This window comes from Mustela lutreola, chromosome 4, assembly GCF_030435805.1.
Source record: "Mustela lutreola isolate mMusLut2 chromosome 4, mMusLut2.pri, whole genome shotgun sequence".
Lineage (NCBI taxonomy): Eukaryota > Metazoa > Chordata > Mammalia > Carnivora > Mustelidae > Mustela > Mustela lutreola.
In genome coordinates this window covers 174,855,909-174,873,448 of record NC_081293.1, presented here as the reverse complement: position 1 = coordinate 174,873,448, position 17,540 = coordinate 174,855,909, and the positions used below count along the sequence as shown (strand labels likewise).

At 39.6% G+C, this 17,540-nt stretch overlaps 1 protein-coding gene across 2 annotated transcripts in view; it reads left to right on the top strand.

Moving 5' to 3' along the window:
• SLC13A1 (solute carrier family 13 member 1) overlaps positions 1 to 3,654 on the top strand; it is a 118,511-nt gene extending 114,857 nt beyond the window's left edge. For both annotated transcript variants that reach the window (XR_009352957.1, XM_059171725.1), the window contains one exon: positions 3,483 to 3,654. The gene's annotated coding sequence lies outside the window, so the exon portion shown is untranslated. The remainder of the gene's footprint in view (positions 1 to 3,482) is intronic.
• The last annotated feature ends 13,886 nt before the right edge of the window (positions 3,655 to 17,540 follow it).

Genomic DNA, 17,540 nt, shown 5'->3' with positions numbered 1-17,540 from the left:
AGAAGTGATGAAACATAGATATCACAATGTTTTTCTGGTTCCTGAGCTAGACTTCCCACCTACACGGAAGGAAGATTTGCTTCTCGGGAAAAAAAAGAAGAAAACTACTTAAAGCTCAAACTTAATCTCAGCAGCAACAGGCACTGGGTCCTAGTCATTTGTCCTGCAGGAGTAAATGGCTTTTCAGATCTGAAAGTCTGAGGAGGGTACTGGATTGGCCTTACTTTCTGTGTGCAAGACCTGGACCTAAACGTTACTCTTTTGTGATGCTGAACTGATCATTTAATCAAACTTATACTCAATTTCCTCAATTCAAAAATATGTTTATATACATGTAGCTCATATTGGTATATCTGGTGCTTAGTAACTACTCAAAATTATTGATTGAATAAATACAAGAATGGATGGGTGGGTGGTAACTATGAAGTTCATAGATTGAGATAATGCTTGTGAATATATTTTCTAAATGATTAAGATGTTTCAGTGTTTCAATGATTAATATCAATGTAAGATATTATCAGTAAAAAAGTGTTTTAAAAACATTATCTCTAGTGTTTATTAGGTGTAAGTCTGCAGCCTGATAGGTTAACAAAGTAGAATTCTTGTGGATTCTGTAAGCACTTAGTGGGAGGTTCCCTTTGTAGCAACCTGGTTGGGGGCTTCCAGGCTCCACCCATCTGTCCCTGGAAACATATGCTAACAACATGTTTGAACTTCACAGCGGACGTGGAGTTTATGCACCAGGAAGCTGAAGTCTGGCCTTTCTAAAAGCAATGATTCAGAAGTAGTTGGAAAGGGACCACAGAGGGGATGCCTTTACACCTCAAACTTGTATACTCATCTCTCAGAGAAGATAGGCCGTGGGGGTGGGGGGTGGATAACCGTTCCAGTGACGCCCCCTAAGAAAGAACTTCCTCCAGAACAATGAATAATATATGTGAAAGACTTTTGACCTTGAAGCCGTGCAGAAATTAGGTTTATTATGCTATATAGTTTAGGGTCTTAAAATCATAGGAACCTCCAAAAGGTGAAGCAACTGCTTTGGACCAGATCTTCAAAGAAAACCTCTGATGTGAAGCTGCAATACTTCAAAATGGTTACAGACTCTGACATCTGAGTTCTTCAAAAGATCAACTTATGTCTGGTTCTGATTTGCTATTGATTTAGAAAGAACTATTTTCTTTGGGCATCAAAGTTTGTTTTTGTCATAAGCAAGAGCCTCTCCTATCTAGCTCCTGCCAGACCCAGCTCACTGCAGAATTCTCAAAGGATTTCATCACCTGTAGAGACTGACTTTAACTCAGGAGATTTGCTTAGAACTTTAGAGTGTTAGGCAATTTGCTAGTTATCTGTGAAATCCATCTTTGACATATAAATAAAGCTGTTAAATTTGCTATGACCGTCTCTAAGAGAGTAGGGCAGCCTAATTAGGTAATGACTGGTGATGACAATTATACCACCTTTATTTTTTTTTATTATTATTATTCTAGACTTCACCCCTTCACACCTCTCCCCACTGCCATTATTATCACCACCACAATCAAACTCCTTTTTCATTGGTTTAATCATATTCTGCTGGGGATGGTTTGTAAGACAAATAATCACCAAAAGTCTCAAGAAAAAGGAAGTCTAATTATATTTAACATTTTCACAACTCTTTAATTTAGTTTTTTTAAAGAATTTCTAAGAGCTCCATTCATAATGGACAGCCACCAGATATCTACAAATGGTTGTAATCTTCTCAAAGTCCAAAGGTGTTTTCTAAGAACAATACTCCTTAGGGGTCACTACCTTAAGTCTGAAGCAATTAACATGAAGGCAGAAAGCTCCCTGAAAGCTCCCTCTGGTTTGTGGCTTTCTTTGCTATGGCCCCTGATATTTGTTTTCGGGGTTTCAGTAAGTCTAGACAGATTTCTTCTAAGTATGCAAGAATGAGGGCGTACAAACATAGCTCACTCCCTTGCTCTCTTTCTTTCTCTCTTTCAACAATCCATAGGATATAGGGGGTATAAACACTCTTCCCTACTCCAGCCAATAACATTCCTGCAAGAAAACAAAACAGAACAGAATGAATTATTAACACCAGAGATTGTCAAACTACCGGTGATAAAATAGCTACACAAATTATGAAATGTAATTTGTAATTTTGTTCTATTATTTTCATTAAGATTGAGTAGACAAAGCGGTAGAGACCTACCACTATATGCAAAATTCTTTTTTTATCCAGGCCTGCCCTCATCCTCCGCCAAAACCCTTCTGGTCGCACTAACTATATCAAGCAGCCCGTTGGATCAGTAGAGGCTTTCATGCCCACTACAGATAATCACATTTGGGTGGGTGTCCAAGCAAAAATTCCACCAGTCCAAGTTAAATAAGTAAGGAAGATTTTATGCAAAGCAATTGCAACAGGAGAGCAAGGCCAGAATTGCGTTTGAATTCATGTTCATTGAAATCAACAGCAGGAGAGTTTGTTGGCACTGGGGTGAGCTTGCGGAAGAGTCCTGGAGGACCCTAGGAGGGAAGGTTGGTCAGTGTGTGAAGCCACTGAGTTACTCCTAAGCCTGTGAATGTTCTTCTCTGTGATTAGGCCATCCATGTTTGCTCCTGTGCACGCACAGAACTACACAGCCGCCTCTTCTTCCACAGACACTGTGGCCCTGTCTCCTTGATGATTACATTTTAAAGAAATAACTCCCAGCTCCTGGAGAAAGACATTTCTGGGTTTAATACTGGCAAAAGGCTTCTAAAAGGTTTATATCTCAAAGGGGCAGAGAAAGAATGTACATGTTTTCTAAAGCAGATGCTCTGAGGAAAGGGACGTCAGGAGCCTGGAAAGAGAGGAAGTCTGTCTGAGGTCAGGCAAGCCGAGAGGAATGTTAAGGCTGTCCTGGTCATGGGGTCATTTTGGTTATTGTTGAACTAGAGTCTTTCAATAGTATGACATTCTACAAAATAAAATGTGGTGGAAAATGGGTTTATTTTAACTGCATACAAGAAGGGTTAGCCACAGAGTAGCCTCACTGGGAGAATTTTCTCCTCTAAGTCATATCTCCACATCAGTCATCATTGAAAACTACATGATGTCAGTATGGTTTTCCAGTATGCTCTTACTGACTATCGTGATCAAAATACAAAACTGGTTTTCAAATGCAACCAAGTCATCATACGGTTCAAGTGACCTGAAGAAAGGCAGTTACTTTCTGGGTACTTGCTTTATGCTCAGACAGGAAGGAGAAGTCCTTAAAAACTTTTCTTCTTTGTAATGATATACAATGATAGAACTGCCACTTTGCTCCCCATTTCCATACATCACAAAATGAGCTTTCTTACCAAAAACCAAGCACTTTGGTTTTCACTCCTACCTCAAACCCTCCCCAGTTCCCACCCCTGGTACTTTTTGGTCTTTTGTTTGTTTGTTTGGAAGTTGAGAAGCTTGCTTACAACATTGCTCTTAGAATGTAATTTGAGTTATGTTTCTCTAGGCACCCAGAAGCCAGAACACATCACATAAATAAAATTAACTGCATTTTTGAACCAGACTCTAAGCTTGTTCATGGAAACCAAGATGAATTGCTTCCAAATGGACATCAAAACTCATCCCTGCAATTGGAACACCTGTCCCAACAAATAAAAGAACTGGTGCTTCAAGAATAATTTTCTGTGTGTAATTTCTCTGTATATTTCTCATCATACATATCGTCCTATAAACAAAGTGTAAGTTAGAAAGGAACTCACTTTCCAATAGTTGCATCTTCATTTCCTAACATTCATCCACAGTCTCTGCTGGCTTTACTCACCCATACCTGCATACATTGTTCCCACCATACGTTTTGCCTCTACCAGCAGCCATCAGAAATGATGCAGCCTCTGGGTGAGGATACTGCCCTAATCGCTACTTCTCTAAGGTGTTTACAGCCAACCACTCACAAATAGCTTTTTTCTAAGGGATGTGATTTCTTAGTATTCCCCAGTGTTTTCTTTTTTCTTTTTCTAGCTTTATTGAGATAGAGGTGATGTATTATATAAAAGGTGTACAACATGGTGATTTGATATATGTATATATTGTCAAATGATTAACACAATAAAATTAGTTAACACCTCCATCACCTCACGTAGTTATCTCTGTGTGTATGGTGAGAACATTTAAGATCTCTCAACAGCTCTCAAGGATACAGTATAATATTGTTAACTATAGTCATCAAGCTGCATCTTAGGCCACAAGAATTTAGTTATAAGTGAAAGTTCGTACCCTTTGATCGACATCACCCTTTTCCCCCCATACCCCATGTATTTCCTTAGGGCCTTACTACATGTTGGGCTATTTAAAAGAGTTAAGTGCACACAGATTGCAACTTCTAAAAAAAAAATTCTGATTGAGGCGCCTGCGTGGCTCAGTGGGTTAAAGCCTCTGCCTTCAGCTCGGGTCTTGGTCCCAGGGTCCTGGGATTGAGCCCCGCATTGGGCTCTCTGCTCAGTGGGGGGCCTGCTTCCCCCTCTCTCTCTGCATGCCTCTCTGCCTACTTGTGATCTCTCTCTCTGTGTCAAATAAATAAATAAAATCTTTTAAAAAATTCTGATTGCCCACATTCACCCTTACTTCACGTCGTAACATTTCTATAATAATTATGCTAATGACCGTCTAATCAGAAGAAAATACTTCAATGTCACCACGGTAGGGCATCTGTTTGGGGCTGGTTTGGTTAGCAGCAGATTATCGACCATCTTACTCGGTTTTGATGACACAAACTTAAATGGGAGAGACCACTGAAGATTTTAGATATAGTGCAAAATCATGACATGGAGTCACTTTAACAGAATTAGGATGTTTTCAATCCCTTGAAGTAATATGATAAAGACTTCGTGGAGAAAAATGCCTTATTGAATGTTAATAACAAAATTAGAAGGAAAGAAGGAGGGATGGAGGCGTGGATGGTGGATCAAAAGGGCTGTGGGCTACAGAATTGGTAAAATACAGCTTTCTTTTCAGAACATGATTCTTATTCATTTTGTCATGTTTGTCATGTTAAGTTATTTAATCAGTATTCCATCATTAGACACATACTATGTATTCTTCCTTATTACAAAGCCTTCTGCAGTAAACTTTCATAAATACATTTAGCATGCATCTGAATGACAAGTACCAGACCCAGCACAGCATTCGTTGGAGGAAACTAGCCAGGACGGACCAATCAGGGGCAGGTACACAGCTCCCTGTTGCCCATTACACCTAGACTCAGTGCTCAGAGATCAAGCAGGACCAGAGAGAAGCCCTGGAGAGTTTAAAGGCATGCCGTGCTTTCCCTTCCCCTAGTCTAACCCGTGTGTTTCCAGCAGTATATGGCAAAACTCTGGCCGCCTCCTCTCGTCTACCCTCTATGGATTCCTGGTTGATGAACATGAAGGGAAGAACCTAAATAGAGGACAGAATTTAGAAAAATGATGGATGGGTGAAATTTTTTAATTTTTAGGCAACATCTTGCCTAAACTCCCCAACTTACTTCATTTTCAATTTTATTGCTCTGTTTTAATTTTTTCATCACAATTATTTTTACCCTGAAATATTTTATTATTTGCTCATTTAGAGCAAATGTGCTCACCCCAGACTTGAAGATGGATTTCATGAGAGGAGGGACCCTGTCTGACTTACATTCCTGGCATGCAAAATAGTATCTGCATCATTGTGAGAACTCTGAATATTTGCTGGGAAAAAAAGGAATGAATAAATAAATTCTATTACTTTGAAAATCACCTGTACTTTAGACAAATACTATGTAATATAATCTTATATAAAGTATATAAACATTTATTATAGCATAGATACATAATACACATATGTTTGAATATATATAATGTATATTATGTGTATATACATATACATATATATATACATATATATAGTGTACATTAGAGCATGTGTGTACACATGTGTGTGCTTAGAACTGGTGTGAGAATAAGCCTGCTTTGAGACTGGAAGACTGGTAACTATTCAAAAAGCCAACAGAGCAATGTCAGGATTGGATTCTCTCTTTCCACAGCACCATGGGTCTTTCTTCTTTCCCAGAGAGAAATGATAGGGAGTTTACCTTTTTCTGAGCTCCTGAATGCACTCTGCCATTAGTTGTCCTGCCTCACTGAAGTCCCCACAAACTGGGGGTGAGGCGAAGGGAGTCTGGGTATTTCTGGATTGACTTCACAATGTCTCAATCATGCTGAGGTGCACCAAGTGCCAGGGATCTTGCTAAAGTGTTGGCAACAATCTCATTTGGGAAATGTCCTGGAACTGGGAATGCAAATCTGGGGGTCTGTGATATGATCCTGATGTCTGGATAGGTAGGGGCTGCTGATTCAGTAACAATCTCTCTCTCTGCTGACGGGGGATCCGGCCTCAACGACCTGCCTCGAACCTTCCTCACCTCTCAGTCCTCAAGACCACAGCAAAGCCCTGGTTGTCATGTCACTATCTGGTCTGAGGTACGGTGGCTTTTCTTTCATATGGCATCAGAAACTTCACTGGTAACAAGGGTTTTGGGGTTCTGAGGAATGTCTGGGCTTGGTCGGAATTTCTGCCCATCTCTGAGACCTGCATTGACTTCATGAAGCTATTTCGATTTCACTAAACTACATTTCACAACATCTGGCTGACTGGTCATTTCTCCCTAAGCTTAAACACATAGTTAGGGCACGTATCGACCTTCCTGTCTACAGACAGGTATGATTTCAGCATGTGAACCCAGAAACCACCCACCTTGCTTTATCCTCTATGGCTGAGGAGGATTCTGTTACAAAAATCCAAGTGGACATAAATATTTCCTAATACCGACTATTCCTACTGACTATCCCATTAACCCAAGTCTCTGTTTAGCCCTAATATCTGCAAGCCCTATTTCAATTCAATGCATTTTCTAACCATGGAACAATGTCCTCTTGCCTCATACCTGACATGGTGACAACTCTAACATTCCCAGTGACAAATGACTTCTAGCAGTGTTATCCAAACCTACTTGATTTTGGCAGCTCAGCCTCCATGGGACTTGGTCTCAGCTCCTGACGAGTTTCCAGTCTAATTATGAGTGTCAGAGACCTCTGCTCCCTTTTCTGGAAAGACTCTGATTCCTATATAAACTGTGTGTCTGAGAAGGAAAGATAACACCTCATTTCCAGCCTGCAAGTTTGAAGTCGTTTCTTACACCCTTTCATTCTGGGTATCTCACATAACACTGCCTCTGTCTAATTCAGCTGTGTGTGTGTGTGGGGGGGGGGATAGCCTAGAAAATTTGAAATTCTGTGTACTCAGGAAGAAACAAGGTGAACTTGGGCCAGAACCCAGGGACTGCCCAGGGACTATCGTTTCTTGATATAACAGTGTACAGTTCAACCCAACACTCTTCCACACACACCCTCAGGAGTTGCTGTAGGACCCACAGTGGAAGGTGAGCTTTTACCCAAAAGAAAACAAACTTCACAAAACCATTACATCTCAAAAGAAACTGAAGTGTGCATTTGGAAAGAAGGGGGTTTAGGATAATCAGAACAAAGAGGAGGTTTACAGGGAAGGTCTATGAAGAGGTTTGGATAATTATTTGAGGGAATAAACCCATCAGGGTATTTTTAAATGAGTTTCTAACTTTTTAGAAAGTGTGACAAAGTTCAGTTGATTGCAGCTGTTTTCCTCTTCAAATCTCTAAGACATTGAATTCCAGACGCTGTATTCTCACAACCCTTGTTACTCCTATTTCGGGCTCACTCTCCTGATCTTCTTCTTACTCAGGCAGTTGCTTTCTAGTCTGTAAGACCTAAATCAAGCATCCTAGAAAATACGGTGTTAGAGGGTACTGATTCAGAGATTCAGTCGGCAAACCAAATAATAGGTCTTAAATCTTAATGTGACCACAGTAAAACAGAGTCACTTGGGGATTCAACATGGTGATGTGTCAGAAAAGTATCCATACGTACCCCAGAGATCTGTTTAGATATTTCTCGTGTTAATTTTCTTCTCTTGAAACCCAGCTGGTCAAAAATGGATCCTTCTCTCTCTTTCTACACCATCCTTTTAAGGCCTGATCTGCTTCTCTCATTTACTCCCTTTACAGGGCTCCCCATCTCAACGTCAGCCAAATCTAGAAGCCACCCTCCCACAAGAAGCCCTTGCCTTGAGAAGAGAAAGCCTCCTGCTTGGACGGATATTCTGAAATAAAGAAAACAAACAGACAAAAATCAGCCTCCTTGGAATCCCACAGCTTGAACGTATGAAGCAGAGTTTAGGCTTTGGCCATCTCGAGTCAGTGTAAGGGCTTTTCTTACATTCCTTCTGAACAACACAAAGAAGCCCAGTTGCTCCTCTGCCCAGAGACCAGCCCATGGTCCTGAAATGGGAATATTTTCTCCTCACTCAACTATGTTTTAGAACAGCATATCTGTAAAGTAACTTTTCTTCTGTATTTTTTGCAATTAATAACTTCAGGAAGTTGAATAAGATGAATAAACAAGGTAAGTCCCAAGATCCAAATAAATTTTAAAGTTTTACTGTTGATATCCCCCACTCCTAAGTGGATTACAAAGTTCAGTCCTGACTTGGGCCTTCTAGGCTCCCAGTAGGATCTCCGGTTATGTAATTCTGGTTCTCTGAGTCTTCAGAGAAGCAGTACAGCTCAACGGTTATGAGGACAGGCTGCCAGACTTGCAGTTCCGTGCTCACTGGTCCTTATTCACGACCAGTGTATGCCCTGGATCCGTGCACAGGGGACGATGAGTTGGAGGCACTAGCATCAAGATAACTACGCAGCGGACCCTGCCAGTATCCCAAGAGCTCACCCTACCCCGTGTGTCTGTAGATAAGGCCTCTGCTGAGTTTACCTGAACACATTGCTTACTTGAAGTCTTCAAGAATCTAAGATACTATTGTTCACTTGAAAAAATCTGGGATGCACTCTAGTTCCTTTTCTTTTTCTTCTCTTTTTTTAATCTATGAAGCCACTTTGATTTTACCCAGAAAAGTTTGCAGAAGAATTGATCAGAAAATAAACTGTCCTGGGGTGCATGGGTGGCTCAGTGGGTTAAAGCCTCTGCCTTCGGCTGATGTCATGATCCCAGGGTTCTGCGATTGAGCCCCACATGGGTTCTCTGCTCAGCAGGGAGCCTGCTTCCTCCTCTCTCTCTCTCTGCCTGCCTCTCTGCCTACTTGTGACCTCTGTCTGTCAAATAAATAAATAAAATCTAAAAAAAAGAAAAGAAAAGAACAAGAAAATAAACTGTCCTGAGGTACCTAGGTGGCTCAGTCAGCTGAGCTCAGTGGGGAGTCTGCTTGAGTTTCTTTCTCTCCCTCTCCCCCTCCCCCTCCTCATATTTGCATTCTCTCTATCTTCATCTCAAAATAAATAAATAAAATCTTCAAAAAAAACTATCTTGAAAATAATGATGATGCTTCATAATGTGATTTTCTTAAAGGACACAGTATGGAGCTCTCTAAAGAAGCTAGTCAGTGATTTGCTCTCAATTCTAACAGTTTTGAAATGTTATTCTTTAAGGAACTTTAGGCAAGCTTGAGGAGGAAGTTATATCACTTCCATTTAATGTTGCCAGATTAGTCAAAAGGAGTGAATATAGCTTTCTTATTTCCTGAAATTTTTTTATAATTGCCCTTTTTATTATATAAAGACTTGGTAAAGAAAAAAAAATCGAAATAGGAAGAAACTAGCTCACCTATCTTTCTTTTCAGAGCATATATTTTTAGTACCTAGAACAATCTCTTTTCTATTCCCGATTATTTTTTAGCAAAAGTTTTTTCCACTCTTAGGTTATGTATGGATAGACTGCCAAAAATTTGTCATTAACAAGTGGCATTTAAATGGCAATTTTTCAATAGTAAAATACAAGGCTATGATTAAGAGCCATTATTGATGTGTCAAAATATGACACACTCAGTTCATACCTGTGATTGTACTCTATGATTAGCAAGTCGAGGAAATTTCTATCTCTGGTATGTTGTTGCGTTTGACTCAGATTTTTCAAAGATTGTTTTAAATTCTATTTGTTCCAACTTTCTGTTTAAGTGAAATTGTCTCAGAAATTAGATTGGCTAAAAGATCAAATGCCTGTTTGGAATGGGACTTTGCAAAAGCAGTGTCTATTCACTTGTATGTTTTAAATCAATTGAACTCGGTGCCATACATTAAAGTTGCCTAGGAAGGTTGAATTCTTTTTCCTTTTTTCTTTTTTCTTTTTTTGTATTAATTGTGGAAGAGCCGAAAGATTTTAATTTAATTGGACTAGAGTGAAGCTGCTAAAAAGAGCCAAGATCCGAAACACTAATTTTCCCTAAAAGGGATAATTGAGTGTCAGGAGAAACCACAGGATCAGGAATCTATACATTAGTTTGTATGTTTTTATCCATGAAGGATTGATTTAAGACTAATGGTTAAAGATCCCTTATCTACTTTCATGTTTGCTATCCCTAGATATTTTCTTTTTTTAAAAAAGATTTATTTATTTATTTTAGAGAGAAAGCACAAGCAGGAAGGACGGAGGGAGAGGGAGACAGAGACTCAAGTAGATTCAACCTGGGGCTCGATTTCACGACCCTGAGATCAAGAGCTGAGCTGAAACCAAGAATGGGACACTTCATGGACTGAGGCATCCCGGAGGCACCTCTCCCTATACATTTTCTTAAATGTGGCTTATCCCAATTCGTGTGGGCCTTTATTTGTGAGCGAGCATATGGGGGAGAGAAATTTCGCAGAGAAACTAAGAATGGTCCATCTCATTTTAAGTGCAGAAACTAAATGAACTTCTTGATGTGGTGATCTGGACCAGAGTCGTTTCTATTGTTAACTTGGGGGCATCTCAGGGCTGTAAAGGATGACATGCCACAGGAAACACTACGCTTCTGATTGTAAAGTCAAAAGCCCGGAGAGGTCATGTCCCATCCTCTTGCTGATTCAGAAGAAGACAGAAGATCTGAAAAAGCAGGAATTCCTTATAGTGCCTAGAAATGCAAAAGGTCTGGATAGACATACCTAAACAAGCATCCCTGCCTCCCAAAGTATTCGAGTTCAGTAGCATTTTGCTCACCCAAAGGACACATCTGTGGCGACCTCCCTCAACCCTGACATACAACAAATGCTCTGTAAATCCTCTGGGAATTGATTAGAAAAATGGCAATACTAAAATGCTTGAATCCACAGGAAAAGAAGTCCTTTTCTGAGCCTCAAATAAAAGCCCATTGATTTACAATGAGGAAGAAATGATTTTTTTTTTTTTAATGTAACAAACTTGGTCATCTGCGTCCCTAGATTACATTAAACAACCTTTTAGAAGGGCCAGTTGGGCTATTGAGCTAGAAGCTGATTCGGAGAAAGAACAGCTGATACAAAGACCAGAGCTGGAAAAAGAGGGTCTCACCGCGTTCACAGTAAAACTGAAACAGTTGAAATTTATCACTCCGGTTGCATAAAAGAACTTTACATTTTGTTCCGGATACTGTACTTAACAGGACAGGAAAATATCCAACATACATTAAAAAGATGTGACTTTATCTAAAATGGCTAAATGTAACAGTGAATAAATTCTAAGCCTTCATTATTATAAAATTTCAATTATGGGAAACAATTTATTTTCTGATAAAGCTACACAGATGGAACAATAGTCATCTTCTTTCCTATAGGAAATTAAGACTCCTGGTCCTAGGGCAAATATATACTCATCACGTTCCCCCTGAATGCCAGTAATTGCCACACTTCCTCTTTCCGTTCTCCCAGTGGATTGAATGCCAGTCAGTGTTAGCTACCAACTCCTTGGGGCTGCTGAAGCTCGCATGCTGACTCCGTAATTAAAAGCCTGTGCCAGGAAGCAACTGTCAGCTCAAGCCTTCCCTCCTACGGTTGAATGTCTGTCAACTCAAGGATTTATTTTTTTAATATGAGAAAATGTCAGTTGCCGTCTGAAATAAAGTTTTTGATGATTCAAGCAAACATTGAATACCTGATGGTTAAATAAGAAAAATTTTAAAAAATACAGCATTGCTTTGAAAGCAACTCCCTTCCTATTGTGCAAAGGATTTTACCCAAGAACGCATCATAGATCATAAATGTTAATATTCCGATTTTGTAAATTTTGCGTGTGTGTGTGTGTGTGTGTGTGTGTGTGTATTTTAGGGCTAGTATTTTTTAATAAGAAGAACCTTTAAAAAAAAAAAACCCTCAGGATCTCTTATCACTACATCTGTTCCTGTGAACATAAAAACATTCTTGGTAAGAAAATAGCATGAAGGATAGTAGCAAAGATGATATTTATTCATCTGAGCTTTAATACTTGGTGAACAACAGTATGCCTATCCCAATTTCATGCCAAAAGAACAGTCCAATATTTTTTAATTCAGAAAGAAAAACGGTTGACATATTATGAATACAAGTGACCCTTGAATGATGCAGGTCAAGAGAGTAAGATGAAGTCACTCATGTCAAGCAGTGACATAAGCAGCCAAGGACACTGCAACTAAGACTAAATGTCACTGAAATGAACACAGGCCAACGACACCCAGAACTGACAACCAGCAGACCCAGAGGAGGCCTGAAGGGGCCCAAGACTGATGAAACACCATGAAAAAGAAGACATTTGCAGCAAACGACCAGATTCTCCAGATGCTGACCCTTTCACATGAGACCACATCACAAAGGCCGCTGCAGCTGGAGGCTCCTCCTGGCTGGTCTCTGAACAGAGCAGAGCTCCTCCTCCGAGGCTTCAACGTAAGAGGCAGCGCCTGCCCAGCGCCGAGCCTGCCTAGACCCAGGCCTCATCTCAGCCGCGCACTCTCTGATGGACTTCGCTTTCGGTTAGTGACCTTCTCGCCCCTGGCTGTATCTTGTTTGTTGTGTGACTTTGTGTTGTTCTTTGCTCTGTGTGACGTGGATGAAGCCGAGTTACCTGCGTAGTGAAATATCACTGAGTTTGGAAGCCTGAAACTGCTTTGTAATTAGGTTAACCTTCGTTTATAATTGAATAAACCTGACATTGTGGAACGACCCACTCATGTGAGTGCACCTTCAGAGGGTGCTGGCAGCAGCAGGGCTGGGGGGGCCGACCCCCTGGGCAGCTGAAAATCTGTGTAGGACTTTTGACTCCTCAAAAACGTAGCTACTACTAGTGCACTGTTGACCAGAAATCTTACCGATAACAGAGACCGTTGAATAACACATATTTTGTATATGTATTATATACTATATTGTTACAATGATGTAGAGAAAGAAAATATTATTTAAAAAGTCATAAGTGAGGGGTGCCTGGGGTCTCAGTCAGTTAAGCATCCGACTCTTGGTTTCGCTCAGGTGGTGATCTCAGGGTGGTGGGATTGAGTCCCCCGTAGGGCTCTGCATTCAGCCCATGGACAACTTTAAATTCTCTCTCCCTCTCCTTCTGTCCCTCTCCCCCTGTTTGCTCACTCTCTCTCTCTCTCAAACAAATAAATAATTTTTTTAAACAGAAATGTATAAGGAAGAAAAAATATATTTATGGTACTATACTGTGTGTGTGTGATTGATATATATATATATATATATATATATATATATATATATATATCTATATATATCTGCCTGTAAGGGAGTCTGCACAGTTCAAAGCTGTGTTGTCCCAGAGTCAACTACATAAGCTTGTGGTGGTATTTCCTTCCCAAATTCATTCGTGTACGCTTGAGTAGGCCTTACCCATATTTATTTATAAATGATGGGGCAACCGTAATGGTAGCAGCTCCTTTCAATCTTGTCCTGCCGTCCGCGGCAACACCCGCCCCGGGAATTCCCGTCGTTAGTTCTGGGATTCCCCTGGACAACCTGTGTAGTGTAACGACTCGAATTCTGTAAGACAGCGCTGTCCCCATACCACGCGTTTTCCCCCTGGAGTTCCTCCCCAGGAAGAACCAGGACACCAACGTTCTGACAGAGCGGTGCCTCTGCCTTTCATGTGTTCCTCCTTGAAAATGGGCCGCTGTTGTTCTGGCCACATCCCTGTTCCCAGAGACTTTCAGCGGGAGGCTTACAGCACACCGTCCCCCCCCACTTCCTCCTCATCACTTCCTTCCCGCAGGAGCCATCCTGGCACAGGCGTCTCCTTCCTCTTCCTCGACTGTCATAAACAAAGGCCTTGTGCAAATCAGTCCCTCATGAAGGTCCATCCCTTTAGGCTTATTTGAACCTTAAGCCCCAAGGAAGCTAGGTAACCCCTCCACATTCTTTTCCTGAAATGAATGTGTGGAGGCCTTTCCAAATTTTCAGTGCATCGTTTAAAAAAAAAAAATCTATATAGGATAAAGGGGTAATGATAGGATGTTAAGAAAGATAAACACATGAAGGAAAGAGAAACATTAAAGTCATTCCTCTTCCTAAACTAGATGAGTAGCAGTAGGGTGCACATGTGTGATTATATCCAGTACCTGCTTTTATGAATTGCCTCTAGAGCACTTTCATTATAAACCTTAATAGCAACAGTTCCATCTTTCTTTCATAGTTTTATAAATATATCTAGAGGCCCATTTGAGGAGCACACTTGATAAATCCAGTTAATAGCTAATAACTCTCTAAGACCACTCAGTTGCTAAAGAAGGTAGCACATGCTAAATTTTTACATGCAGGCACTGAAATGAATGACTACATTTTCATCCCACACGGCTAGAGGTAGGGATTACTAATGATGCTAAGTCCCATTACTAATCTTTCCCTTGCACAATCAGGAAATACATTTTCAATGTCTTGCTGCATGTAAGAAACTATATTAGGTATTTTGATGCATTAAGAAAATAAAAATAAAGTCACTGACCTGAAGATAGCTTACCATCTAGTTTGGGAAGAAAACTGTGTACATACAAATAAATATAAGGCCATACACTGTATTCCAAGTTTCTAGATCCGTAAAGCTATGAAAATGTAGAGTTTTTATTTTTTAAATAATGTGCTTCATACTTATATAAGAGCATAGACTCCTGATTAGTAGCTATTCAGAGATAAATGTTGTGTTCTTGATCTTTTGCCATAAAAATCTCTAGGCAGCTTAGCAAAACTGACTAGTTGAGACCTTGTTATTAATATATGAATTCCATTCTTTTTGAAATAAGAATATTTTTCTTTGAAATGCATGTCTGTTTGATACATGATAAATGTATTTGGCATGATATTCAAAAGATAAAATATATAAACGGTGAAAAGTAAATTTTAATCTCTTTTTCCTTCTCTAGTTATCAGTCCCCCACCCCACCCCCAGCCAATACTTTCACCAGTTTCTTATATATCTTTCTAGAGAAATATTATGCCTTTACAAGCTATACATACAAGCTCTGCCTTTTGACATAAGCGATACCATAGTATACATACTCTTTTGTCTTATTCCCTAAGTAACATAACTTAGAGTTATTATGATATTTCCATATTAGTCTATGTAAAGGTGGATCTACCATAATGCATTTAATCAGTACTTCATTAAAGAACATTTAGCTATTTTCCAATTTTGCAAGTACGAGCAACATTTGATTGTACAAGTACAAACAATAATGAGTATCTTTATAAATATATTATTTCATATATGAAGTGGAATTGCTGGATTAAAGGGAGGTGCATTTTAAATTTTGATAGATACAGTCAATTTCCTTCCAGCAATAAATTCCTTCAATGGCAAATCACTTGTGAAAATAGCAAACCAGTGGAGCAAGCTGAACATCTGTTTTCTTATGCAAGAACCAAAAGTGATTTAAAGCCTTACATTTTAAGGCTATATCTATAACCAGAGTGATGAGGCCAAAATTATTCAAGAACTATTTCAAATGAAGCGTTTGTCTTTAAATTAGCCATGGTCCATAGACTTCAATTGCCAGGGAACAAGTTTTAAGGACAAATTCAGGGGTCTTTATTTTTAACTAGCATTAAGGTCATCAGCAGGGTAAACTTGGAAATTTTCTGTCAGTGGGATCAATGAATATGGTCTAATAATTTTTCTGAACATTTCCGCCAAAGTGTTTTTTTCTTTTATACCAACAAACAATATTTGACAAATATTTATTGAGTATCCCTTGTGAGTCAGCCACTGTTGAAAATAGATACAGAACATGGCAATGAATATTACATGGCCTCTGACTTCTATTAGAGAAGCTTCATAGGGAGAGAACAACATATTAATAAAAAAGACAGTCAAGCATTACAGAAGTGTTAACAAGGACCACTGGATATACGAAGAGAAATATCCATTGTATCTGAGGGAGAAGACTTCATAGAGGAGATAGCACGTGAACTGAGTCTAACAAGGTGATGTTCCACATGTTCACTGAAGATGGCAATGACATGAGGAAGCAGAGGCCAGGAGGATGAAAAAATTTGTCACAGTCCAGAAAAAAATTCAGAATAGTCAGAGAGATAGATATAGATAGACATAAGTATACACACAGATAAATACATATGTGTGTATATACAAACATATATATTATGCCACATATAGGATCTATATATAATACATCATATATTATACATCATATATATTTTTATATATAAAACTATGGGAGGGTGAGAAATAAAACATGGATTGGGGAGGGCAAGGGAAGAAATGCAGCTTGAGATGAGGTTGGGAGAGAAGTCAAAGACTAGATCCTGAAAGAACTTTGAATGACATAGTAAGGTATTTTGACTTTGTATCTCCTAAGGCCAAGCAGTGCACCATGGCTGACTGATAACGCTAAATCTGTTACAGGTTCACATTCCATGAACAATTCAGCTCTGGAGTAACTGAAGGTGCAAGAAAAGCTCCCCCCCAGGCAAGTCCCTCTGAACAAGCAATCACATCCATTCACACCAAGATACATAAAATCTTTTATGTGTGCCATGATAAAGAGAAAGGTAGAGACACACTCGGGTGGGTAATAGGTTTCTTAAGCTCCTAAATCATATGCAGTTTAGAAAGATCACTAGGAATTGCATAAAAGATTAAGAAGGTTTAAAGGCCAAGTACGGAGTTGAGAATTGATAATAAAAGGTACAATTAATTTCTCCCAGGAAGTAAAAGGATGGCACCCACATTTTGGATTCATTGACCAAGAAAAGAAAAATGCCTTTTGCTGAGTTTAAGAAAAAAAGATGAGAAAGAGCTTTTGCAAGAAGGATGAGTTGAACATTAGAGTAATCTTTGAATGCAAAATGCCAGAGGGACATATAAGATGCCCATGGAAATATCGAATGTTGCCATTGGCTCTGTGTGTACTTAAAATCAAGTATTAGAGGGGCGCCTGGGTGGCTCAGTGGATTAAGCCGCTGCCTTCGGCTCAGGTCATGATCTCAGTGTTCTGGGATCAAGCCCCGCATCAGTCTCTTTGCTCAGCGGGGAGCCTGCTTCTCTCTCTCTCTCTGAGTCTCTGCCTACTTGTGATCTCTCTCTATGTCAAATAAATAAATAAAATCTTAAAAAAAAAAATCAAGTATTAGAAACTATAGATCCTGCAGTTACCCTGTTCCCATTAGGAACTGCCCTAACTGTGAATAACAACTGTGTAGAAAGTGGATTAAATAAGATTGAGA